Below are 27,650 nucleotides of genomic sequence, written 5' to 3' on the forward strand. Positions count from 1 at the left end.
CACAATTCCAATGATTCTAATGCAGCCTCTGTGCTGATACGAAGTTGAATGGTTTCCCTTAGTTGAAACAAAGGATTTAGAATATTTACAGTGGATGCACCTGGTTGGATGTATTTGCTTGATTCAATGATGTTCTGTAGGTGAAACAGCTCAGTTGGAACAATGGCAGAAAGAAACATCGCTCTAAGATCTTCCTAAGAAAATAACTATGTTTTAGTTGGAATTAGATGATCTTTAAGGTCCCTTCTAACCCAGAGCATTCTATGATTCTGTGATATTCTTCCTTGAAACTTTCCCTTGTCACCACCATCTGGATAATACTGTCTGTCATTTTTGTGGCTGCCATCGTGTCATGAGAATATGAAAGGACTGAGGCAGAGACTCCCAGAATGAAAAGAAAGTTGTCTATGGTTTGAGCATCTTTAGAGAGAAAGCTCTGTAGCAAACATTCATCATTGGTTTATATGATATTAGTTTAAAACTATTTAAAATGCGATCAACTAGAAACTCCTTTAAGCATTCAGACATTGATTACACTTTTTAATGAAGTTTCTGTTAATCACAAACTCTTAAAGGTCAAAGAAATGTTAGCTCAAACCACACCTTTCTTTTGATTGAATTTCTTTGATATATTTGATCACTTGGGTTATAAAATAAAATCAACATTCTCTGGGGCTTATTTATCTAATTCAATTTATGTCTTTCCTATTTTGCATAAGCTCTTTTCTTCCAAAGATACAGATCTATTTAGACAGGTCTGGCATAGTGTGAGACAGTTTGTTCATGTTTATTTCAGACTTGAAAGTGGAGGAAAGGCAATACCTCTTTGCATATTTTCTTTTAACTTTCTTGTGATTAAATGTGTTGTGTCAGTGAGAGCCTGACTGAAGGCTGAACCCTTTGCTGTTGTGAAATTACTACAGTACTGTCTCAGTGCAGAAAGGGCAACCACAACAATGCAGAACGACTCATATGCAAAGTATAGTTTTATAGTAGTGGCAGAGCAGGTTCTGGAGAGGTTGGAGGGATGAAAAAGAACCAGCAAGTCTTCTGGAGGCCAGGTATTCTGGGTGAGGTGGGTAAAGCCCTTTGCTACAACTCCTCCTCTTCCTAATGTCCTCACATCAGTCCAGCTCATCTGATCTCATCAGGGATCTGGTACCTCTTCCAGGGACTCTTTGTGCTATACGAGAAGCTAAAGGTGGTGCTTGACTGAGCCTTAAGCAGTTTCTCTGAGTGCAAGCTGCCTTCTTTGAAAATGTGTGGGATTTTTAGCTTCCTGTGGCATTGATGAAGCCCTCCTCCTGCATCTAGACTGTACCGTAGTAATTTCACAACAGCAAAGAGCTTGAACCTTCACTTGTGCTCTACTTGGACCAAAATATTTAAGTATACTGATATTTATTGTAGATATGACAATGCCAGAACTGTTCAATTTGTTATTTCTGCTTAGTCACTTAAATAATTTGATTATGTTTTTCCCTTTTAAATTCATTAAAGTTCATTATATAGAAAAAGACAGGTGTTTTTTCATGGGATCTCTCTTCTGCTCTTCCTTCTGCACCATCCCTCAAATAATCTAGTAGGTGGCAGTGTATAGTCATATAGTCATTCATGTAAGTTCTGATTCTTCTCAGAAGTTGCTATATGACAAGATTTTAGGATAGTCAGTCTTGTGGTTATAAAAAATATTATTTAATTGGTTGAAAGTATCATCTCTGGTATTCGATAACATAGTAAAAAATAAAAACAAAATAAAATAAAAAAGCTGTTGTTCACCAATATGAACTTTTTTGTCTCACTCAGCATCTTTCTGAATAAATCTTATGTAGACAGCCATGTAGCAGAATAAATTGTTATATTATTTTTCATTTTGCATGTCTATCTAAATTCAATCTCTTAATAAAACTCAGTTATTGATTATTATATTTCTAATTTGCCTCACGGCTCTTCTACACAATTATGGCAAAGAAACAAAACATAAAATAATTTACCTGCAGAGAATTATTCCAAAAAAGGTGTGGGGGGAGGGAAATAGAACATAAAGCTGAATTAAATTTGTTATCCAGCTGTAAAGCTAGTAGAGAGCTTTAGCAAGCAGAAAGTTTTATGAAAGTTAAGCTGTGTAGCTAGCTATATTAGAAATATTAAAATGTAAAAGTTATAGATAGTAAAAGCTAAAGCATGTTTGGCTTATGAGGCTGCCAAGTTCAGGATACCTAAACATTCTTAGAGAATGGTGAGAATTCTAACCACATGGTGAGAATGGTGAGAATTCTAACCACAGGCCTTCTGCCTTTCATCCTAAACCGCAGAATTGGACAAGGTTTAGTTTGGGGTTGGTCTCCAGTTTCTAATGCTCAAATCTCTCTCTGGAAGTTCAGTTGAGAACCACATTATGATTTATGGTCCTTCATAAGTGTATTATCTAATGACCGTTTTGTTAATCACAATACTTTTTTTTCACTTTTTTTTTTTCTTTTTATTTTCCCCTGGATATACATTTTTAATATTCAAAGCAGTAGCTTCTCAGAAATAAGTATTGAAATGCTTACTGCCTACAACCTAACACACTGAGCAGTTACCCAGAGGTGCTGGTTCAGATGTGCACAAGGTTGTTTCTGGAGAAGAGGAAAAAGAAGGAAAAGAGAAAGGATGAGATACAGCAACCTGGTCAAACAGGTACTTAGCTCCTTGCATGGTGAAACTGTTTGTGCAGTCAAATATTTGACTTACCAAAGAGTCTAGTTACTTGCCTAGTTTTTGTATGACAACAACAAAAGATGCAGTTGTCCTGAGAATAATTAACTATCTCAGTGAGTAGAGTATTCTGATGAGATTTGTGATGATTTTTTTTTTTTTTTAATGAGACTTACAGCGAACAACAGCAAAAACTTGAGTCTTTAATATCTTTTTTCATATCTTTTAATATCTTTTTAATATCTTCAGATCTTTTACTCAGATCTGAATTTGGATTACTTTTTCAGTATAATACAACAGCTCACAAGGGAGTCTGAACAAATTCCCCCCGGAATACGCTAGCCCTGAACTGCCCAGCCTTTAGGCTGTTGGGTGAGGAAGTGAAGTTTCAAGTCCCTTCACATCTTCTTATTCTTATATATCATAAATAACTTTGGTCTTAGGCTTCTCCAAACTTGATTTAAATTATGAGACCAGAGTGTCAAAGCACTTCAACTACTCATAGTATCCAGTTAGGATGTAGTTTAGGGTGCTGTGAGTAGCATCCTAAAAGATACTGCAAGCTAATCCAATTCTATGGAAGCTAAACGATCTGGATGTAGGAATAGAAGGTATTTTGAGCAAGTTTGCCGATGACACCAAACTTGGAGGAGTTGTGGACTCGAATGAGGGTGGAAAGGCCTTGCAGAGGGATCTGGATAGGTTGGAGAGCTGGGCGATCGCCAACCGCATGAAGTTCAATAAGAGCAAGTGCCGGGTCCTGCACCTGGGACGGGGAAACCCTGGCTGCACGTACAGACTGGGCGATGAGACGCTGGAGAGCAGCCTAGAAGAGAGGGATCTGGGGGTCGTGGTAGACAGCAAGTTCAATATGAGCCAGCAGTGTGCCCTGGCAGCCAGGAGGGCCAACCGTGTCCTGGGGTGCATCAAGCACGGCATCGCTAGTAGGTCAAGGGAGGTGATTGTCCCGCTCTACTCTGCGCTGGTGCGGCCTCACCTCGAGTACTGTGTGCAGTTCTGGGCACCACAGTATAAAAAGGACATGAAACTGTTGGAGAGTGTCCAGAGGAGGGCTACGAAGATGGTGAAAGGCCTGGAGGGGAAGACGTACGAGGAACGGCTGAGGGCACTGGGCCTGTTCAGCCTGGAGAAGAGGAGGCTGAGGGGAGACCTCATCGCAGTCTACAACTTCCTCGTAAGGGGGTGTCGAGAGGCAGGAGACCTTTTCTCCATTAACACTAGCGACAGGACCCGCGGGAACGGGGTTAAGCTGAAGCAGGGGAAGTTTAGGCTTGACATCAGGAGGAAGTTCTTCACAGAGAGAGTGGTTGCACACTGGAACAGGCTCCCCAGGGAAGTGGTCACTGCACCGAGCCTGACTGAATTTAAGAAGAGATTGGACTGTGCACTTAGTCACATGGTCTGAACTTTTGGGTTGACCTGTGCGGTGTCAAGAGTTGGACTTGATGATCCTTAAGGGTCCCTTCCAACTCAGGATATTCTATGATTCTATGATTCTATGAAATGAGGAGCAACTCCTTCACTGTGCAAGAGAAATGTGTCCGTACCTGGGAGAGGTGATTCCTCAAGAGAGGGAAATCGATAAAATATATGCCAGCCAACTAACAAATGTCCAAACCTGACCGTGTATTTTTGGTCTTAGAAATAGCTGGTATGAAACAGTATTGTACAATGATGACATGCATGGAAACTAGAAGTTTGGGTAACTTACTGTTTACTAAAAACAAAACAAAACAAAAAAAAAGATGCTACTGATAACAACTGCCACTCAAATATATTTTTCAATATTGAGACAAAGTAACTAACCTGTGGTCCCACACTAAAAAATTCAGTATCCTCTGGAAGTTTAGGTGAGAAACAGACTTCACTCTACTGTGTCACCTAATGAACAAGCACCAATAAAGGGGACTCTATAGGATGCATTGGATTCATGCTGGTGGTAGTCTTAAATGTTTCAGCACACTTTCATTTTTGAGAAGAGGTTATCAAGGGCAAAGCATTGCTACAGATATTGTTATGCTTCTGTCTCACATGGTTTTGTATTGTATATTCTGTAAGGCTAAGCATGATCAGAATTTAATGCAACAAGTCAATACAGCAAAGGATTTTCTTCCAGAAGTAACTGAATTAGAAAATCTTGTGGCAAAATAGTGAATATATTTCCTGTGGCAGTGAGATACCTCATTATTTATTTGACCTTTCAAAATTCTATTCATTTAAAACTTAATGTAAACTTTAAGAGATGTGCTTGATATTCAGAAAATATAATGAGATCCAGTAATAGCTCTAAAATGCAAGGAAACTTTTTTTTTTTTTTTTTAAATATAGAACATACCTCTTAAACCTTGATGACCTTTAAAACAAGAAGAAACATCTTAAGTGAGCACACTAACATCATAGCTATGAGATATTGGAGGCAGTGATAGCTGAAATGTATTTGCTACCAATTTGTGCATTCAAATATTGGGAAAAAATAACATTGTCAAGCTGTTTTGAAAGTTTGTTTGTTTGTTTGTTTTATTTCGCCATTTGCCGAAGCGATCGGCTCCGGGGCAGACGCGTTCTGCAGCGGAGCGGGGGATCGGGCCAGGCAGGGCTAACTTTCCGGCATCGAGCCGACTTCAGGGAGCCGCCAGGAGCCGGCAGCCCTCGTGAGGGAGGCTGACGAGGCGAAGGCGGAGCCAGCAGCGCCCCCTCCCCGGCCGTTCAAAAGCAGCCCCTAGGGAGCGCGGCGAACAGGGCGTGGCGCGTCAGAAGGGAGTGGCGCGGCAGTTCGCGCGGCAGTTCGCGCAGGAAGGGCAGAGCGCTCCCCCCGCCCACACGAACACCTCTTAACGACAGCCGTTGCTAGGTGATAATGGTCTCCACCAGGCATGGTGCGCTCTCCAGGAGGTCGGTACACTCCCAGACCGACTGCCCGTTAAAGAATGCAGCGGTTCAGGTCACCGCATGCAGGGAGTGTCAGAGCCTGCTGCTGCCATCGGCGGGAGGCAGAGACGCTGCGTGCGTGAGGTGTGAGCAGGTGGATGACCTGATCCGCATGGTGGCGGAGCTCAAGGAGGAGGTGGAGAGGTTGAGGGATATCAGGGAGCGTGAGCGGGAGATAGACTGCTGGAGCAACTCCCTGCAGGGCCTCAAGGAGAGGTACCAGGGTGAGACACCCCAGACGGGGGTGGACCCCCTGCCCTGTCGCCGTCGGACAGAGGGAGGGGATCTGGGAGTTGAGGAGGAGTGGAGACAGGTCCCTGCGCGACATGGCAGGCGATGCCCTCCCCTTCCGGCCCTACCTTCCCAGGTGCCCTTACGCAACAGATTTGAGGCCCTGGAGATTTAGGAAGAATTTCTTTACTGAAAGGGTTGTTAGGCACTGGAATGGGCTGCCCAGGGAAGTGGTGGAGTCACCATCCCTGGAGGTCTTCAAAAGACGTTTAGATGTAGAGCTTAGGGATATGGTTTAGTGGGTACTGTTAGTGTTAGGTCAGAGGTTGGACTCGATGATCTTGAGGTCTCTTCCAACCTAGAGATTCTGTGATTCTGTGATTATGAGACCTTTAAGGTTTTGAGGCAGTTGTGGATTTATTTATTTATTTATTTATTTATTTAATGCTATCGATTTCTCAGGAAATGGTTGAATCTCATTTGTTCTAGGACTCCTTTTAGGCCATAGGAACAGGACATTGATTCCATTTCCTCTGTGCATTACGCGCACATGCTTTTACCTGTACCTGGCTTTCCATGTGAAAATGGAACAATTATGACTCTATGCAAGTGCTAGAAGAGATTTTAGGGCCATCAGGGCAAGATTCAACCAGATATTCCCTATCTGCTCCAGTGAAAAGGTAGTTTTCTGCTTCCTTAGTGAAGTTGTCTTGAAGGCTGGATGCAGGGCATGGCACATGGCATTTTAAATAGTAAAGAAGTAAATATTCATATTGTAGGTTTAGGAGCAGGGTAGTTCCATTGATACTGTATGAGTAGTCTGATTTCAGAGCCTGATTCTTCTGTTGTCATTTTCTAATTCAAATACAAATGCTTATTATTATGGGCAATATGCAAAAACATGGCCTTTATTGCTTTGGAAGGTTTGGACTCTGATGTCAAAGACCAGCTTTGATAGAAGAGCAGAAGAAAGAACGACTTGTGTGCTTAAGGGCTAAAGCCATGAATTCTGAGTTGCAGGTGGATGAGGTGAGAGAAGCATTCAGTTTAAGTCAGTTGGGTTTTTCTCATCCATTGGATGACTTGTATGTTTCTCTGCAGTGGGAAAGGACGTGTTTCTCTGTACCAGGAAAGGGGTTTCTTCCATTTCCTCTTGAAGTTAGAGTAATGACAGGCTTGGGCAGTTTTTGTGCATGTCTTACTCATTGTTTTTTTGGTTTGGGAAGCAACTTTATGATCTAAGGTAGATTGTCTAGGAGAGCATGACCTTTTAAACCTCACTTTCAGTTGTCCAGACTAGTCAGCAAGATGGAAAAGTCTCTCTCCATCTTGTTTATATCTAGTTGTGTTTCATCAGCAAATAGGCTCAAATAATTAATAAATTGATCTTACAAAAATGTATGGGGGGATTGAGCTGCCTTCCTTTTTCTCTTGCCAAGTCACATTTACCCTTCTGAACCATTACAGAAAAATCTATGCTCCATGCAAAATTCTTATAATCCAAAACTGAATAGGAAATTGCCATAATGTATTCATCCCCTTGTGATGGACGCAACTTAAATCCCTGCTGGAAGCATTCCAACCTTCAGGCTTTGCAGGCTGAGATCTCATTCTCTTTTCATAGTGTGCAACTCATGTCATGTCTCATCTCTAATCATTTTGTAAATTATTGCTAGTGTTAAAACTCACAATCATCTATTGCCATTGTTTTCCTTTTACAGTGCAAGCCCTAAGTAAATAAATGAGAGGTCATATTTGAGCCCCAAACATAACCAAAGCCAAGGAAGGAGAAGGCACTTGTTCATGATTACTCAACTGTTTGGCATCACAGCTTCCCAGTTTTTATTTGTTTTGTTAGACTCACAGTTTTCCCACCCCCTTCATGCTGGGACTGACCTAGAGGAGCTGGGGGTGGAGGGATATATGCCAGGACACCCTGCTTTGATGTACCCTTGGAAGCACCACGGCCTTTAGCAGAGTAACTGTATAGAATTTGCAGCTGTTGATGTGGCTCTTACAGGTCAGAAGGGAAGCAGATCTCACTGGGATTGTTCCTACCATCACGCGCCCTGTGCCAGCTGGCATCACCAGCAAGGCGTCACCGATGGGCTTTATGGGCTACATGGAGTCTGCCTGCAGCCCTGTACATGGGCAGGCTGGGGGACTGGGATCTGCTGGATTACATGGTAGTCTAGCAACGGCCTCCACAACTGAAGGAAATGTTAGTGCTGCTAAATTGTGCTAACAGATGCAAATAGACTGTGCTGCAGAGGACAGTCTTACTGATTCCTTTAGCTGCACAACTCAGTAGTTCTTAGGGAAAGAGACAGGTAAAACCAAGCTGTGGATTTAGTAAAATTATAACTACGTAATACATAACTGTTTTATGACAGTATGGACATAAGGAAGCAGGAGAATATAATTCCTCCAGTATACAGCTTTAACACTTTAGCTTATGTTTGTAGGGCACTAATGATTTCAAGGAGACCACTGTTTCCTCTGTGACACCTGATCACAACATCTGTAAAACAGTTTCCATTTCAGATGATGTAGGTGATTTAGCTTTCTTTTTCATTATGGGAATAAACCACCATGGAAACCATGGTATACTCTCATTTCTTCTCTCTTGCTTTCATCCACCAGTCTCTGTTTCAATTCACTGTTTATTCAAAAGCAAACATCTGCATTGTCTCTATATTCTACCAAGTTTTCTCTTGCAGAAGAGACTTCTATGTTGCAGATTTTCTCTGGCACCTTCATCAGAAAAAAATACTATAATCAGAGGTAAATTAGCCTATTTTCCATCAGTAAAATTTCACTAAACAGTGTGCTATTAATGCCTATTAACTTCCTGACAAGAAAAGATGACTTGATATCGATTATACATGTATTATGTTGCTCACAAAGCCTAGGTATTCACTGAAGAATCCATTAATTGAGAAATTTGTTTTGACTTTCTTTCTAAACCTGGAAAGAGATATATTTATATAATGAGTCTTCTGTTACAGTTTAATATTTCATAATTTATGGTGTTTAAAAAGGATGGATTTTTTTTCCTGTTTTAGTGTTTTGGTTTTAGATTATCTTCTTTCATTATCCATACCTAATTGTTCACAAGACTGAAAACTGATCTTGATTTTGGGATATCTTTAGTGGTACTTTCAGCTGAATCTGCTCCTCTGTCTGGCTCATCTTACTTGTGCTGGCTGAAAGGGAGGGAGAAGGAACCTAAAGCATGGACAGGTGGGAGGGAAGAGTAATTTAAACTCATCTAAATCCAGCAGGAACATGAGCGATCCAGTGGCAAGCCACTTCAGGAAGCTTAGATCATGTAAGTAGATCAAAAGTAGATCATGGAGAGAAGATGAGGGATAGTGAGGAAGGGAAGACTAAGACAGCCAAAAATTCAGATTTACAATCCTATGGAATTGCCCCCTAATCCCTGGGACTGGACTGCTCAAAATCTGAGGAAAGAGAAAAGACTGTCAGCTTGATTTAGTCTAAATCCATGAATGCTTTCAGTTACAAATTTTAGCTCTGTAAATTTTCCAAAGGGCAGAGCTTAAAATGATCAAAGGGTGGAATTGGAATACCTCTTTTGACGAAGCTCTGGAAAAGAAAACATGGTGGTTTTTTTGTGCTATGAGTTTTCAAGATATTTTAGTCTTTTGCAGTGCAAAATGCGCTTGTGAAGAAGACAGGTTACAATGCAAGTAAGTTGGCAAGACTGAAAAATAAATTTTTCTAAAGATTTTAGAAATAAAGGACTGCATTATATGCATAACGGACTTTTTTCACTGTGCTGTATTTAGTAAAAAGTATGTATTCACTCTTCCATTACGAACAAAGTCATATCCAAAACTTTCTGAAATATCTGGAATTTGGGATATGTTCATTTGTTTCATGTCTTTCTCACAGTCCTTTTTTAACTCAGATCTTAGACATCCATGAACTGGTATCTGCTTTGGGGGTTATTCCACAAGAGGACTGAGGTATGCTGTGGTTACTTGAATGTAACAGTGTGTGTGTTGACAGGTGGCTGCATGATGAGGATGTAGAAAGTAAAACACAATTTTCCTCCAGTCCGTGTTCTCTCTCTGGTCTGGATCTGAAGTTTTGGTTCTCCTTCAATGGAGTCAAATTTCTTTAAGTGAAAATTTAAGACAAGGATGACTGTGTAGAGAAGCAAAAGGCATTACTTAGAAGACAAAAAAAAATCTGCTCCAGGTATTTTAAAATCATTGGAGAGATAGGTTTGTTTAGGAAACATTCTTTCAACAGTTTTTCATTTAATAACCATAAAATCGATCGGTAGGTGCCATAAAAGCACTGAGAATGGTTTAGAAATGAATGATGAATGAAGCGAGAATTCAAAAACAAATAATAATAATTTGTCAAGAGATGTTCAAAAATGTTTTATATATAATGATTAGTTTTACCTTAATTATATAAAAATATAAATCATTCAAATTACTGTGCATATTACTGAGTGAAAAATAGTTGCATTTTAAATTTCATTGAAGAGACCTGGCAAACAAACTGGTAATTAAAAGGAGTTATCATATAAACAAAAAAAATCAAAGCCTATATACTATGGATTTTTTTATTCCTGAAGTTGAAATCAAGCTAGGCAGAGGACTGATTGAAATTTATCCCAGAGTAGCTGAAAGGGAAATGAAAATTAAAAATGTATGTACTATAACTTCAATATAAAGCTCAGATAAAAATCACAAAGTCACTGACAAGGTGAATTCCTCAAGAAAGAATACAGACCAGGCAGCTGAATTGTTTTTCTATGGCTTGCATAATTATTTTCCAACAAATTAAATATTTTCTTGTAATTTCTGTATAATGTACTCTTTTGCATCTGTATTTCAATAGATTTTTATTTTGTTCTCATTTTCTCTTACCTTTATCTAACCTTTTCATTCCTTCTGTTTTCTTTATACTTTCATTTTTGAAATTTCCTTCAGAAGCGAAAACTATAAATAGTGCTGTTTTGTGCTTGCAGAAAGATATTGCACAGCAGTCCACATAGAAGATTCAGTACTTCTGCGTAATCCCCAGCACTTCGTTTCAAGCACAGAAGAGTCTTGCACATATAGTGAAGGTCAAATTTGAGTTCATGGAATCACAGAATGGTTTGGGTTGGAAGGGACTTTAAAGCCCATCCAGTTCCAACCCTTTGCCATGGGCAGGGACACCTCCCCTTGGGCAGCCCAGGCTGCCCAAAGCCCCATCCCTCCTGGCCTTGGATACTTCCAGGGCTGGGGCATCCACAGCTTCTCTGGACAGCCTGTTCAGTGCCTCACCACCCTCTGAGGGAAGAATTTATTCCTAATATCTAAACCTCCCCTCTTTTAGTTTAAAGCAGTTCTTATCCTTTTTTTTTTTTTTTTTTTTTTCTATATCTTTTCTACTCCCTCCATTTGTTCTATAGAGGGGTCTGTTGTCTTTAAGTGAGATTAAAAAATATATATGTATACATAAAAATGTGTATTTATATATGAGATTCCTATCTGGACACAGTCACTATCTTGAGGTGTTCCCAAGTATATGGAAAAGGCTTAAAAAATATCATTACTCTCATCATAATAGTTCCATTAAAAATGAGAAACCTGAGCTCTTGTCTAAGTTTGTGTCAGAGCTAGCAATGTAAGAGCAATTCCTTGAATCCCATTCTAAAATGGAAGGCTCAGAAGTACCCTTCTTTCAAGCCAATGAATTTCGAACACAAATACCTATTTGAGATTACTTGTCTTTAGTTTCTAGAATTCAGTATTTGACTTCCATTTTAGGTGTCCTCAATGAACTTTCTTAAGCCACTGTATGCAGGGTAAGTGGTGGTTTTCTTAGGAAGCTAAGAAATGTGTTTATTATGTTGAATAAACTGAACAAAGATGTATGCATACAGCTAGATAGACCACTTTCTCATTGGGGACCTCATTTTCTCTCTTTCTTCCTTTCAGTTGAAACCTGAGGGTTTTGTATCACATGACTTGTGAACTGAAGGAGAGCTGAAGAACACGCCAGTCCAAATTTCAGTGCATCATACTGTGGTAAGTTCAATTTTTTGTTGTTTTAACAACTTATTTTTTTCCACTTAGAAGTGAAAAGACATAGTGAATACATATGATGAAACTGATACTTTTCCAGGTTTCAAATTAAATAAGATTTTTCTTCTGTATTAATGATATTTTACATCTGTGTTAAACTATTGAAATTGTTATTTTATTTTTTATTTTTTTATGCTGTGTGATGTCTGAATTTTTTTCATGGGCTGGATCCATTTTTTTTTTGGTACTGGTATAAGTTTTTGTCTTTTGAACACTGAAGGGTTTTATTCTTGTAGAGTCTGATGGCTCTTATTGATTTGATGTCCTCTAGAAATCTCTTTGGAGGAAAATGCTCTCCTTACAGAGGTAGATTAACTGTTTGACCTTTAAGCACTGCATGAAAATCAACTCTCTTTTAAATGCAAAAATGTCACCTGGTGATAAAAGGGACTTCTTAATGTGTTAGGGAGAAAACTGAAGTTTTTCATAGGATTGTTGCTAGAGCCTCACTCTATATTCTACAGCTTGCCTTGTGGCAGATTGTTTCATTATCCAGAAGTATCATTAATCTTTTTTATTATCACCTTAAAAATAAACAAACAATGATTTTGTTGTGTTTGACACAAGTAGTGCATTTTAATTTTGTAGGCTTGTATTATTGACTTAGAAAAGCTCTGCAACATTTCAGCTTGAAATACTGACTTACAAATATGAAAATGCTTTTCAGATGTGTAGAAATATAATGGCATCTGTTGTGCATATTAAACAAAGTATGTGATTTTTATCTCTTCCACATGGAGCTTAACATTAACTAGGAAAGTTGATATTAATTAATTTTAGAAATAATAACTTGACATTCATTTTGCTTTCATGCAAATAGCTATGCTGTTCTGTGGGTGATACTGAAAGCAGGTCTCTAAGAAGAAAGAGGAGTAATCTTGGGTCACATGATGGAGTTCATTTCAGTAATAATAATTGAAAATTCAATTGATTTGATATTCTACCTCTGGGATTTCTTTCTTTGTTTTACAACTTGGCAAAATTCTGTTTTCCTTCTTTCTTTATTAGTATCTAACCAAAGTAATAGTGGTGTTTATGATAGATTAATTCAGGATTAGTTCTTGGTTTTTAGATATGATTTTCTTAATTCTAGTGTTTGTGAACATGGACAGCTGACAATCTACTGGCATTTATTTTTGCTTTTGTCAAGGTAATTTAAAATTAATGTAATGAACATGCACTTGCGAAGGAAACACTTCAGAACTCTTCTGGTAATAACTTCATGAAACTTATGGCCTGAAATAAAGTTTTGTTTCATTCTCTGGTATTCAATTCCAAGAAGACATTAACGTCCTTGGGAAAAACAAACAAACCAAAAAAAACAGTCCCAAACTACCAACAAAAAACATAAATCAGACGTGGATATACTTGGCTGGTCATTAAGGATTTGTAAGTATAATATTAATGCAACTGAAGAGAGATAATAAAAATTACTTAGAAAGTTGTAGGGGAAATCTAAGTAGATATGTCTTTTTGTCTCAGGGTTTCAATTCTCACATATTCTCTCTCTTTCTATTGGTGTACTTTATACTTGCTAAACTGATACACGCAAGTAAGAAGCAGTGATTTAAAACAAAACATGCACAAAACAGTAGTAACCAGGCAAAATATTTGTAATGGCTGCTACTTTGGAGAGTTTAAACATTATTTTATCTTCCTCAGACTTGACTGAGATTCATTAAGCACTAGTAGCACGTTGATGAAATTGATACTACCATAAATTATTATAATTTGAAGACTGCTTATTTAGCAATTTCATAACAGGTGCTTTTTCTTCTTTATGCCTGTAAAGGAAATATTTACAGATGGATATGTTTGTGTAATCAATGTAATTTTAAACTGGCTTTCTTAAAGTCTCTTCTTCTTTTAGCCTGGCTCAGTTGTGATTACTAAGGAAAAGAGGTTCTGGTGATTCGATTTCTGTGAGAGCTCAGGGCAAATGCATCATATTTTCTTGCTCTTCCTTGGATTTCATCCAAAGCCAATTCTGTTTAATCTGCCTGCTGCTGCTCTGGAAGTGACATCTGTTCAAATTTACACTCTTTATCATGGCTGACATGTTGTTTGTGTGTCTGTTTACCCCAAAACCTAGTTCTAACTGCCTCTTGCAGATAATTTGTGATTTCTTCTTTCGGTCTATCATGGGTTGCTAGGCATTGAATTGCTGCATATGGAGCTCTGCTATTATTTTTTATTTCTTTTCCTCAGATTTGCAATTATGTTTTGAGGAAGAATGAGAAGTCTAGATGCAAGGTGTGTCAGGAAATGTACAGAGGGAAGGTGGATGAGAAGTGAAGGAGCTTGGGGGGCAAAAGGGGAGCACACAGAAAATGTGTATATATAGTAACCTGATAAGGAACTTAGTAAAACATGGGCTCTGATCTCTATACATCTCTCTTGTGAAATAAATAGATAATATTGCTTTCGTAATTTTAGCTACAGTAGATTTAGGTGAAACAACTAAATTCAGACCATATTTTTCTGGCAGGGATTTCCATAATAATTTATATGTAGGTAAAACATTTTATACTGTAAGAATTCAAAAATCATTAATTAGATCTCAAAAGCAATGAGATGGCTTTCAAAACAGAATAATTATTCCAAAATATTAAATCTGGACACTTTAATATTCCTTGAAGTTTTGGCTAAATGCAGATTAGCATTTTCAGATGTTTCCCAGAGTTTTCCAATCATAAAATTTCTATCTAAAATTAAATATGAGACACTCATGTAGTCATCCTAGGAGCCTGAAATTTAAGATCAATGTTGTGAGCCTTGCAAAGAAGATGATGAGCTGTCATCTTTACATATCTGAGGACAACAATCTTTCAGATGCACATTACTGTGTAATATAGGTACTGAAAAATAAGCCTGAGACAATCTTGAATTGCACAGTTGCGGAGCTTCACAAGAGGAATAAACTGCTCTTATTCCCTTCTCTTATTGTAGAGCAGAAATGTGGGGATTATTGCTCCTGATCTTTCTTTCACCAAAAATAAATAAATAAAGTTTTGGTATTCGCTATGGTACATGTCAGGGAAGATCAGTTACTGAAGCAGATTAAGTGCTCAAATGTACAAAAATAATTTAAACTGAAATTTGATGTCCTGCTGAAATATCAGAGAACAAAAAATGAATGAGTAACTTCAGCACCATTTTAAAATATTTGGACCTGAAATAGGACTGAAATACATAACAAAAATATCAAGGCAGATTCAAATAAATTCCTTTATTGGTCTTTGGTGCTACAGCATTTATCACATAGACACTTCCCACATCCTACAATGATAAACTCTCTAGTTGGATTATTCTTTTTTGCTTTTTGTGTTTATTTTTCTCATTATATGTGCATAACCAGGACAACTAAAAGCTGAAACATGATTTAATATTTTACATAGACGATGGATAAAAAGTAATTAATTGTAAATATATATTATTAAAAAAATAATAATAATGTGCTATCTTTGCTGAAGGGAAATTATCCAAAGGAGACATTTTCTCTTATCTTGTCCTAGTGTCCTGGAGTTTCAGTGAGTCCAGTCTTAACATGAAAACAGGGTCTGTATTATTTCTAAAAATTGTTATATAGGCACATCAACTCTCAGAGCAAGTCAGGTAAGTCAGAAAACAAGAGAAACAGCAGTGCACAGCCAATGGTTACAGTAGGCCAACTGCATGCACAGAGCAGTAAGTAGGTGCAAACAACCCACATGCAGCTTCACTTGTTCTTTTTAACATATGCTTGTATCAATCCCATCCCAGGCCTCCCCAACATGTGCCTGCTGGCTGACTTGTTAACAAATAAAAGCTGACACACCTTTGAGCCAAATACGCGCAGCTGCATGATCCATCTCTAGACTATGCCTTACTTCTACCAGATGACAAAAGACTAGTTTACAGAGACAGTGAAAGTGTGCTACATAGGTAGAAATCTTTTTCTCATCATCATGTTCCGTTCCTTTTCTGTTTTACTTCCTTCCTGCCACATACTTAAAACAGTGTTCATGAATCTCTGTCACATGGGAAACAGGATTTATTTTTCTTCATCACTTCATGCTTTTCAAACTTCGTTTTATAATTTGCATAGGAATTTTGCTGCTTGTCATGGTTGGATTCTTGCTTTTATTTCTATGCAGTATTTGCTGCTTGTCAGTGCACAATGAGAGTGTTTTTGAAGGTTAACAAAGTTGATGAAAATCTGTCAGCCATTGTTTCTGCATCTGCTTTTTCTTCTGATAAACTCCCTATACATAGGCCTGTTGCCTGTAGGAAGTTCCTACATCCTTCACACTGACATATTCCAAAAATCTTAAGAAAATGCGAAACCAGAAGAATGAGGTTACTGTAATGGGGAGGTCTTCTGAAACTCTTCTTTTTAAAGGATTAATGGATCTATAATCTAAATACACTGGCGAGCTTCCACTTCTGAAAGAAGTTACATACAGGGAACACAAATGCATTTGCATTGTCTCCTTAGATCATTTTATATATAATGCGTTTACCCAAATTCAGGCATGCACCACAAAATACTGAATGCCATGTGCTGGAGATCAGGACGTCATCAGGTAACCCTGAAAATGGATAGTCAAGCTGTATAAAAACAAGAATCAAATTTCTGTTTGTCTCAGGACTATTATTTCCACTGATACAGATTTTTTGTTTGTTTGTTTGCTGTTATTGCAAATCCATGGCTGCTTGGCTCGTGATTATATTTAACTCCACCTCAGAATTACTGCAGAAATGAGATAAGATCACTGTTTGCTTTTCTTTTCTCTTTTCATCTATCCACATGTTAAGCATTTTTATCCTCTGCTCATGATCATGATAATTTAATTATTTCCATATGCCATTCCTTACAAGCTTCACTAAATTTGTTACCTAACTTGAGATGCTTGAAATTTTCTCTTTAATCATATCAGCAACATATATATTATGTCTGTTGAATGCTCAGCAGAGGATGGATGTAAAATCCTTACAAGAACCGTGTGCAGGAGCTAATGACTTGTTGATGTTGACACAAACTGACAATTTGATGGATTTTGCTATGTGAAAATTTACTTTCTTTTGCAAGCCAGATTTGGAGAACATTATCAAAGCTGAGGTTTTGTACATCTCCTATTGTTCTGTCTACACTTTCAAAACACTAAACTAACAAAATAACACACTTCTGATTACCATTGTAAAGTGGATTGGAAAATACCCAGCTTTGCTTTGAGCTGTTTTAATAGAAACCAACAAGTAAGATGTAGCTAAGTTTGCTGGTGATTTCTGTTGGTATCTAGACAGGACTTATCTTATTTCACCAGGTGTTTCACTTGCTATCTAGAGATGTAAGTGTGTGCACAATGGAAATTCAAACCAACATTGGTAGTTTTGAGCCCAGTAGAAGTCCTTTATTAGACTGCTGCAAAAATGTAATGGTAATGATGGTAACAGACCTGCTCTGTCCTCTTTCAGCAGCCAGACAGATTGTAAGCAGAATACATTTTTGCTGGAGCAATTTTTTGTTTGTTTGTTTGTTTTTAGTATCATGAATTTACTTTAAAAAAAAAAAAAAAAATAGTTAAGTACTCTTAAGGGATTCCATGGTCTCCCACCATGCACGTACCCAATATCAACTTTACATTTTCATCTATGCTTTATTAATAATAATACATCTCCTCTGAGGCAGAAAGTACATAAGGGTTTCCATCCAGAATAACTTCTTTAAGTTAACAATACTAACAGGCAACTAATACTGAATAAACGAAACTGAAATGGAAACATTGAGGCTAGATAAACTTCTCTTCCATAGCACATTCCTCTATTTTTCTACTAAACTTACTTTACTATTTACTTAAGAGCCTATTTCAGAATAATACTGAATGTTAGTTTTCTGAAGTAAGTATGCTTTCTTAATTCTCAATTACGAGAATTACACAGGCATCTGATTCCTTCAAAAAACTGTTGTTGGGACACTTAGCAAAATCCTATTTTATCAATATATGGATTCAATCAGTTTCTCTTTGCATGGCAAGGGTTTGTACTATGTCTGCAAATTATATTTTTAATTATTATTCTTTCTGCTTTTATTATATTTTTGGAAGTAGGGTAGAGAAATAGGAAGAAACAGGAAGACTGAACAAATGGATGCATTCAAAGGCAGAAAAAAGGCTAACTGCAAAGAAGATGTATTTGTAATCACATTGATTACTGTACTCCTTTTTGCTCCACCTTCTGTTATATGCTGGCTTTTATATGACACAGAGAGCATGTTAGTCTTTATTGGTTATTTGCCTTTTAAGCTGAATTTCTGAATAGATTGAATTTATTATATATTATTGTTCAGCATGAGATGGGTAGATATTTATCCTATGTAATTGCAGGATATTCATATCAGCATTTCTGTTATTAATTAAAAGGAAAATCTTCCTATCAGATCTTCCAGATGAGCTGCTCGTGGAATACAAATAGGAGGTGACATCTTTGATTTTGCTTTGGCAGTGCAGTAAAATAATTTGTCTTGATTGTTCCATGTTATTGGAGAGAAGATTCTGGAACATATTGCCATCAGCACTGACATGGGGTCAAAGATGGCTTATAGGAAAACGCTGAGAGTTTGCTAAGCAAAACTTTTTATTTATTATTATAATCAGTATAAGAGAATGGTTTGGTAGAATTGTTAAGAAACAATTCTGAAGAAACACCCACCAAATACATAGTAAATTTACCACCAGTGGACATATAAATATGTTTGAAATAGTTACCTCTTTCAAATTATTGCTTATCTCCTCTTGTTTTACAGAAGTATCTGAGCTACCACGGTTTTCACCTCTGTGGAGAAGGGCAATTAACCATAGTCCCATACTGAGGAAGATGTGGCTTTATTATTTTGTCTCACAAAGCTTGATTCCCCTAACATTAAAAAATAAGTTGTTAGCATAAAACGAATGCAAATATCTCACATAAAATCAGCCATGCTTCTGTCACCAGCACTCGAGAAATGGCCAGAGATTCCCCGTGGCCTTAAGCAACCCGCTGCCATCATGCCTTTCAAAGGCTTCGCTGAGCAGCCAAAGGGGGACAGGCTCAGTTAACCATTAATGACAAATGCTCCGAGGAAAACCTTAAAACTGCTTTTTCAGCTTTCAGAAGAACTCAGTGTTTACCTTGGTCCTGGTAGGACTGTTGGGTAGTGCAGCTCGTGATGGTATCGACGCAAGGCCTGACTCCATGATACCAATCACACCGATTGGCACCACGGTACCCAGGCCTTGGGCTGTTTCAGCGTGGAGCCCATTCAAGCTGATACAGGCTGGTACTCCACCTCATCAAGAGTTTAGTTTAATGAGCCACTTGAGTGCATTTTTTCTGTTTTAAAATCATCAATTTTATTTACCTTTGGTGTTATTAATGGCTCAGAATATTTCTTTTCAAATATTATGGGAGTGCAAACATCAACCTATGAAATATGTACAAACTCATGGCTGAGAAGTTTGATTTCAAGGTTTATTTGCAATTTTCCAATTAAGCAAAAGGGCTTAAGACAGGTAGTACTGTTCCTGGCCTGTGGCTGAGCAAATGCCGTTTATATCAAAGTGGTTCGGAACTAGTCTGCTGTAAATACATGAACATAAATGTTTACAGGGTTCTCCTTAGATGAACTTTGGTTAAAATCCTTTTGTTGTTGCTGATGATGATTTTTTTCCTGTTTCTGCTGAAATTTACCTGCATAGATTTAGGAAATGTTAGATACATGTTTATACAGAACAAACAAAACATAATGGCACTTGATGGCTCTTATTTGAACAACTATATGCAAAAGCTGTTTTCATTTTACCTTCTAAATTACACCATCTATTGTGGAACAGTCTGTAAGATTACATACTGCAACCTCACTTTACAACTCCAAATAGCAATGTACCCTCTGGTACTTTAGTAATAGAGATCCAGACCTTCCTTATTTTTCTAAGATAGCAAGAGTTGTACATAAAAATATTGCCAGGATACAATTCAATAGAAGCACCAAAAGCTGTGAGAACAGAGATTGATTCAGACTACATTTTTATTGATTAATTACTATATTGAAACTGTCTCCCCCAGGGTTAACCATTCTTATTTCTGGAAGAACCAGAACCAGACTTGTGTTATGCTCCTAATTTAGTATAATTTCGCTGACCGCATGCTGTAAACTACCTGTGTAAGGCACTATTAGTTTACAGTTTTTCCTTATAGTTTCCACTGATTCATTTTTTATGGTATGTTTAGCTTTTCAAGATTAAAGGTAGCCTCTTTCATCTTTCTGTCATATCTTCCTAAGCAGAGGAGAAATTGGAGAAGACAGCTTTAATAACTTAACATACAGTAAGGAAGCAACACACAGGCAGAATATAAAAAAGCAATCTAAAATTCAGCACCTTAAGTGCCTGGAGCTTGAAAATGACTAAGGTGTTATAACTTAATGATATATTTTTGGAATCACATTTTGGACTAAAAATAAGGGAGGAAATACAGCTTGAGATTTGTGATAGAGTGCATTGCTCTTTGGAGGATACTCTGTTACTTATTCATTGCAATGCAATCTGCACAGAAGTGAAAGCATATTTAAATTAGCATTTCTGCATTATTTAGCTTATGATAGGTGAGATCAGTGATTAAAAGTTATATTTTTTCCTGTTACTAAAATGTTCCTCTATCCTATTCTAAATCCCAATAATGAATGTTAAAAAATAAAAATAAAAATAAAAAAGGAAACAAGAAAAAAAAAGAGAGAGAGAGAGGAAAAGAAACCTTTGCCTAAGTCTGAAATTTACATCAGCCGGCTATGTCCTCACTGAAAATATCAATTAATAGCTGCTCGATTAACTTGTTTTAGATTGTCTTTGTACCAACATGTTATGGTCAGGCCTGCTGTCATCCAATCTAATTGTCTGAGTAAAGTAGTCAAGGATTTGGGCAGCCCTTGAAGGATGCCCCAGCCTCGTAACTTAGGGCTGTTTGGCCTGCATCAATGGTGAGCTTATACAGACTAAGAAAATGGGGTTTCAGCTATTGAATTTAAAAATAAAAATAAAATAAAAAGACTGAAAAGACTGAAAAGAAAGGGGAAAATGTGAAATATAAAAGTATTTTTTTCAACTTAAAAATTAAACATTTTATTTCAGAAAGGATTAGGTGTTTTCTTTCAACATTTTAAGATGGATCTGTTTAATTTTTTATTTTTAAGTAGCATTTAAAAATGATATTTAAAAATTTTAATATAATTTTAAAATTATATTAAAAGCATTTTAAATATCATTAGATTACAGAAAGATGCAACAAAACCTTTTTGCTAGAGAGAGGTGTAATGTAGTTTTGGTCAATCAAATCACTTCTCTTTCTCAAATGTCCAACAACATCAATGTATACTATTTGGATTTAACTCAAACTCTGTTTTGTGTTTATCTTTTTCTTGCCTGGTCTCAGCACTATTTACTCATCTCTAGCTCTAGCTAGGTGTGTCATGCATTACCTACTTGCAGGTAACATCCCGTTAACATCTCTGAGATTCAGGAGCCCACTCTCATTAGAACAACATGTGTGTTGTTTTTTGTTTTGTTTTGTTTTGTGTGTTTGTTTGTTTGTTTTCTTGCTGCTAGTAGAAATTGTCATTTTCTGTTCACACAACCCCCTAGATTAATAATGACTGATGAGTAAATGCCAGTATGCAAACTGGTTGAGAACAGCGAGACATGTCCCATTCCACTCTGAGTATTGCTGTTTAGTCACCTGTCTCTATCACCTCGGTTATGTAAATGTAAGGATGGGGAAACAGTTATGCAGAACATTTGATGCAGATGCCAATTTGTAGTCTTTAAATACCTAGTTGACACTGACAGTCATGCACTAGAATATGTTTGTTTGTCTGCTATTTTTTTCCAGCTGAATAAGCTCATTTTTTGCTGTTTTTCTACAAGTCTTCCCTAAAAGCAGATAAACACTAGCAATCTGTACTTGACAAAAACATTTAAAAAAAATCAAATACGTTTTTTTGAGAAAATTAAATAATAATTTAAATTAAAATCTCTTATGATTTCTCTTCTATTTGTAATTTGGAAAATTTGTAATAAGGCAAAAAAAAATTGTAATAAGGCATTTATAATAAGGAAAATTTATTACATTTTTTATGTATAGTCTCTAGAGTCCTTAAAAACAACATTTATTTCAACAAGGGTTTTTTTCCCATTAGTATTACCGTTGCCATAATATCACTGTACTTTTCCATAAATTAAAACGAAACAAAATAAAAAACATTTCCCAAAAAATAAGGCTGATGCACCACTTTCCGTACAGGCATTTCAAAGTACTATGATGCTGCAAATTTAGCAACTGTAACAAACTAATTTAAAGTTCCAAAATATTCAAATTTTTAAGTAATCTTCTGCCAAATAACCATGTAAGAATGTAAATGTAATCCTCAGTTGTAGTCTTCTATGCCATTAGTGTTTTATGTTTTACATAGAAAACACAGTAAGAATTCAGAATACCAGTTTTTACTATGTAAATAATTTTGACACACAATTTTATCAAGCATTTCTGACCTCACAGAATGGAAGACTGTTAAGTTCTGTTGTGCATTTGGAAAGAATGACATTAGTTTATTGATTATTCTTCAAATGTTTTTCTGGCTTATAAAACAGGTTAAATACATACATTATTTTAAATTTGTGTTTAGTGATCAAATGAAACAAGCTCTTACCTAGAGCTCCAAGGTCTGTCATGTAATGCTCTTCAGAAAGAATAGAGAAAGGGAACTTAGGATTTTGCAGTGGACCATTACACCATCAGGTTCATTACAGATATGTTCAGTTTATATGAACATAAAGTTAAAGAAGCTGACTTCCAGGACTTGCATATTGCATGAAATATCTGAGAGCAGGATGCTTTCTTCAAACAAGCAAACATCATTTAACTCACATTTAAAGTTCTGAGTATAGTAGGTTAAAATTGAAAATACAGAAAATTACATATAATAATACTTTTGTCATAGAAGGGTCAATTCTTTAAAATACTGAATATGTCCAATATCATCCAGAAACCATCATCAAGGTTATTGCATAACTTCAGCTGAACCTAATAAAGACATTTGGTAGAAATGACCCTATTTCTGAATTTCGTACTGCAAATGAAAACTATCAACTCCTTCATAGTTAAATTTATATTTTTATTTATTGTGAAAATCGATACACAGCTGTTCCTGTCTTCTGAAATGATGTTGCTATAATCCCAAATATTTCAATATAGGATGAAATAAATATAATTTACCTTCTTGTGCTCATTTGACTATTATATCTTTTGCACTTAAAAAATAATTAAGAATACTTTTGGAATAATTTATGTAGGAGTATTTTTTCAGCTTCCATTTTCTTGAAAAACCATTATTTCCGAATATATCAAATATTGATATCAAATGATATCAATTCATCTGATTCTATCAAGCACATACATCTTGGAAATAAGCAAGAAGTAATTTAAAACATCATGCATCATCATTTCAAGAGTTACTTCCATGCTATTTTATTGAATACAAATATATGTACACTATATCATGAAACAGAAATAAGTGCATGATTTATGTATGTAATTATTCAAAAATCCAGCTACTAAAAGGGGAGTTGCCAGAGGGTGTAAACATCTTGCCATGCATTTTGCCAGAGACCTGAAGGTGGCACTCTACCTGTCAGCCCACCGTCTGACTGGGGCTGGAGCTGTGTGCCCTTTGGCAACCATAGCAGATCTGCTCTACAAACTTGCCATTTTTCTCCAGAAAGATATTAAACACTTCTGAAACAATTGAAAAAACAAAGGCTTTTACTCCCTGATTCCTAGGCCAGTAGAGCAGAAGCTCTTCCTTAGTCCTACTGCTTCAACAAATGGAAAAGGACTATTTAGTAAACTACTTGTCTATTTGTATATTTGTCTGTTTGTCTATTTGCCACTATAAATAATAACATTGCCATGGTTAGTCATTTAATATAAGCCAGCCTCTTAAAAATGAATATTTAATTCCCATCTTTCTGCATAATAACTTAGTAATAACTTATCGTGCTCCTTCTACGTAGAATCATACATAGAATATCCTGATTTGGAAGGGACCCATAAGGATCATCAAGTCAACTCCTGGCACCATACGGGACTACCCAAAAATTTAGACCATGTCTGCAGTTCCTGTCCCTTGCTTGCTTTGAAAATAAATAATATATGAGGTATTTAAAGCAGCATTTTTGTTTTGTTGCCTACCTTGACTCAGTCCAGTCATACTGTAATAATAACAAAACAAAACAAAAACTACTATAAAAAGAATAGAATGGTGTATGATATCCTGTATCCTGTAAATCAAGAAGGCAACCTTACATGGCAGCAAAAGTCTTTACAATGCATTTGTCTGCTCAGCTGTGTTAGTAAGCAAAGTAAGGACTTAGCTCCCTTTAGACCTGGCCCAAAATATGAAATGGATGCAGGAAATAGTTATTGGAATTGATATTGTGTAAGAAAAAAACAGCCATCCCCATAGTTAAGAGTTTGGATGTCATTTACTTTATTTTATATATAATGATAGTAATGTTCAAAAGAAATACAAGCTTCATGTGCATGTAGGAGTAAGTGAAGAAGAGAGAAATATTGCTACATGAAAAGATTGGAGGTAGAAAAAGAGGTAGAAAAAAATGAAAAAACAGACTGGAAAATAATTTGTAAAACCCTTTCTGCCATTAATAAATTTGAAGAACTTATTTCATTAGATATCAAACAGTATGATTTTTTCAAACTTAAAATATTTTTAAATATGTAGTTTTAATGATGATATTAGAAGATGAACTAAAAGTAACATCAGGAAGAACTCAGTGCTTTTTATTTAACTTTAAATGATGAAAGCTTAGGAAGGTCTAAATATATATTTAAGACTTCATAGGTTAATCAACTTAGAGATTATTTTAATTCCTACCTATTACAGGTATCTAAATTGATTTAAACTACTTATTATTAATTCACACATTAGTTTCTTAGCTATTTGGATAGTACCGGTGTAGCTGTAGGCATGATATGATTAGGTGACTTAAAATCTCATTCACTTTAAGATGTCTGACCAAGTCCTGAGCTTAAATCCATGGAAGCCATGTTGACTCTTTCCACCACCCTAAAAAGGAGTTTATTAAGTCCTGAGAGTATTACTAATTGTTAATCAATTTAAATTTTGCTTGATTAATTTCATTTTTCAGTAGATACTCTGTTCTTTTCCCTTGTCTTTTTCTTTGCAAATGTATTTTTAATTTGCAATCTTATCGACTATGTTAAATTGTCTTCATTTTATAAGTAGCTAATACCTCTCATTTTCCTCAATAAATCAATCAAACCATCTCTCCCACGTACTTTATATTACATAGTCATTTACATTAGTTTAAACAATTAATTGAGTTACCTGAAAGTCATTGGTTCATACATTCCTTACTGCTGCATAGCACAAAATGAAGCCAAGGCACAGGATAGATATATATGTAAAAGTGTACAGTTCAGAGGAGGTAAGTGAGAATCTCAGTACTTGATCACAGAATCACAGTACTGTAGGGGTTCTGTGTAGGGACCTCGAAAGATCATTGGGTCCAACCCCCCTGCCAACGCAGGTTCCCTAGAGCAGGTTGCCCAGGTAGGTGTCCAGACAGGCCTTGAATATCTCCAGAGAAGGAGACTCCACAACCTGCATGGGCAGCCTGTTCCAGTTCTCCGTCACCCTCACTGTGAAGAAGTTCTTTCACATGTTGGTGCAGAATTTCCTGTGATCTATTTTCTGGCCATTGCCCCTTGTCCTGTCCCTACAAATCACTGAAAAGAGGTTGGCCAAATCCCTCTGTCTCCCACACTTAAGGTATTTCTAAACATTAATAAGATCCCTTAAACATTAATAAGATCCCCAATAACTAAAATCAATGAAGTTATTGATAACTCCATAAAGCAATTGCTGCTAGACTGAGGATCTCACAAACAAACAAACAGACAGACAAGAAATAACTAATGATTAATCTTTATTTCCTTTCATGACTTCTTAGTTCAGGTTAGTTTTTAAGAATCTGAGGGTGACCGAAAATCTTGTGAATTCCAGAGATGTGACTTTACCAAATTGTGTCACAAACTGGAGCTCGCTGAGTCATGACGTGGAATTTCTGATTTTCACCTTTGGATTTTGTCATGGGAGTGTAACTGAGAGTGACTTTTACGTATATAAAAACCACAATTGATGATTTGATGGTTTTTTTTTGTTGTTTTTTTTTTTTTTCACTTATCAGTAGAGCAGCTGGTTCCAAACACAGAAACCTTTTGACTATCCCATTCTTAAAAGCATTGCTTTTATATCCCATTAAACTCAAAACTCAAGTAAAAACTTAAAAATGTTGAGGAAAAATATGACTAATGAGAAATACTGAAAGGCATAATTTTCCACCGGTGATTGTTGCTTTGCCTCTTCACTCAGCCATCCCAGCTTTCTCTGGAAGGCTGATGCTCTGCAGAAACACTCTGGGACGTGTTCAATTGACCGTGTAGCTGATATAGTCTCTGGATGCAGTAGCATTGCCATCACTTGTCTCTTGTGTCTTGTCCTCCAGACCTGGCAAGTCCACTTAGTCTGATCTCAATAGACACAAGGTGAACAGAATACATGTGAAGCTAACTGAATGCTAATCCACTCGCTTGATCTCTTTTAAAACTGTAGCTCCATTCATCATACTCAATGGTGGCATAGCCACTGTCCCAGTAAGATTTTTTTATGCTGCTTTCAAGAGTATTCTCCATCCCCCTTGCAGATAAATGGAAAATGAATTGATACCCAACTTCAAGCTAATGCTCTACATAAGCATCATATTTCTGTCCAATAACTCTGTAACCTATCATTGTTACAAAAGACACCATTATAAATGAAAATCATTTTTTCAGTTTGTTTGGTGTATGTCTGATTGCTTTGCACAACAGCTAAAGAGAGAAAGATATTTGGAAAGAAATGTGTTTGAAAAATCACAGAATTTGTCAGAATAATTCAAGGGCAGATGTAGTGCTTGAAACAACTTTTAATTCTCTTTTTATCTGATTAGATGTAAATGCAAGAATGTCTCATTAAAGAAATGCACAAGTTGTCAGGGAAAAAAGCAGCAGGATCCAGATTCACTTGCTGCTCCTATGGATTTGTCTTTGTTTCTTATGGTTTGTTTTTTTTGTTTGTTTGTTTGGTTGGTTTTTTTTTGTTTGTTTGGTTGGTTTTTTTTGGTTTTGTTTTGTTTTGTTTCTCCTTTCTTTCCTGTCATTATGAGCACAGAAGTGAACTGGCTAATTAAAGCTGAATCTCTGTGAAATTTCTAGGAATGTTTCCGCACAATCTATAATGTTGTCAGAACTCTCTTAGGAAATGTAATAATATTTATATCAGACAAAGGATATTTTGATTTTGTTTTGTAACAGGATTTTATTGTAACTAATGTGAGCTTAAGATTGCATGTAGTGCTGTGCTTCCTAAAACCTGAATCACTCAGTTTTGCCAGGATTGTTTTGCTTAGTAACTTGGGCTGGTAAACTCTCAGAAATTTCGGGTCTCTTTTTAGGTTTGTGGCTTATGGAGAGGGGAAAGAATCTAGTTTTGGCCAGTAAATGCAA

At 36.6% G+C, this 27,650-nt stretch overlaps 1 protein-coding gene across 1 annotated transcript in view; it reads left to right on the forward strand.

Moving 5' to 3' along the window:
- Positions 1-27,650, forward strand: part of TENM1 (teneurin transmembrane protein 1) — a 918,746-nt gene that overhangs the window by 197,602 nt on the left and 693,494 nt on the right. The window contains exon 3 of the mRNA XM_068696724.1: positions 11,850-11,939. The gene's annotated coding sequence lies outside the window, so the exon portion shown is untranslated. The remainder of the gene's footprint in view (positions 1-11,849; positions 11,940-27,650) is intronic.

The sequence above is a fragment of the Anas acuta genome, chromosome 13, assembly GCF_963932015.1.
Source record: "Anas acuta chromosome 13, bAnaAcu1.1, whole genome shotgun sequence".
Lineage (NCBI taxonomy): Eukaryota > Metazoa > Chordata > Aves > Anseriformes > Anatidae > Anas > Anas acuta.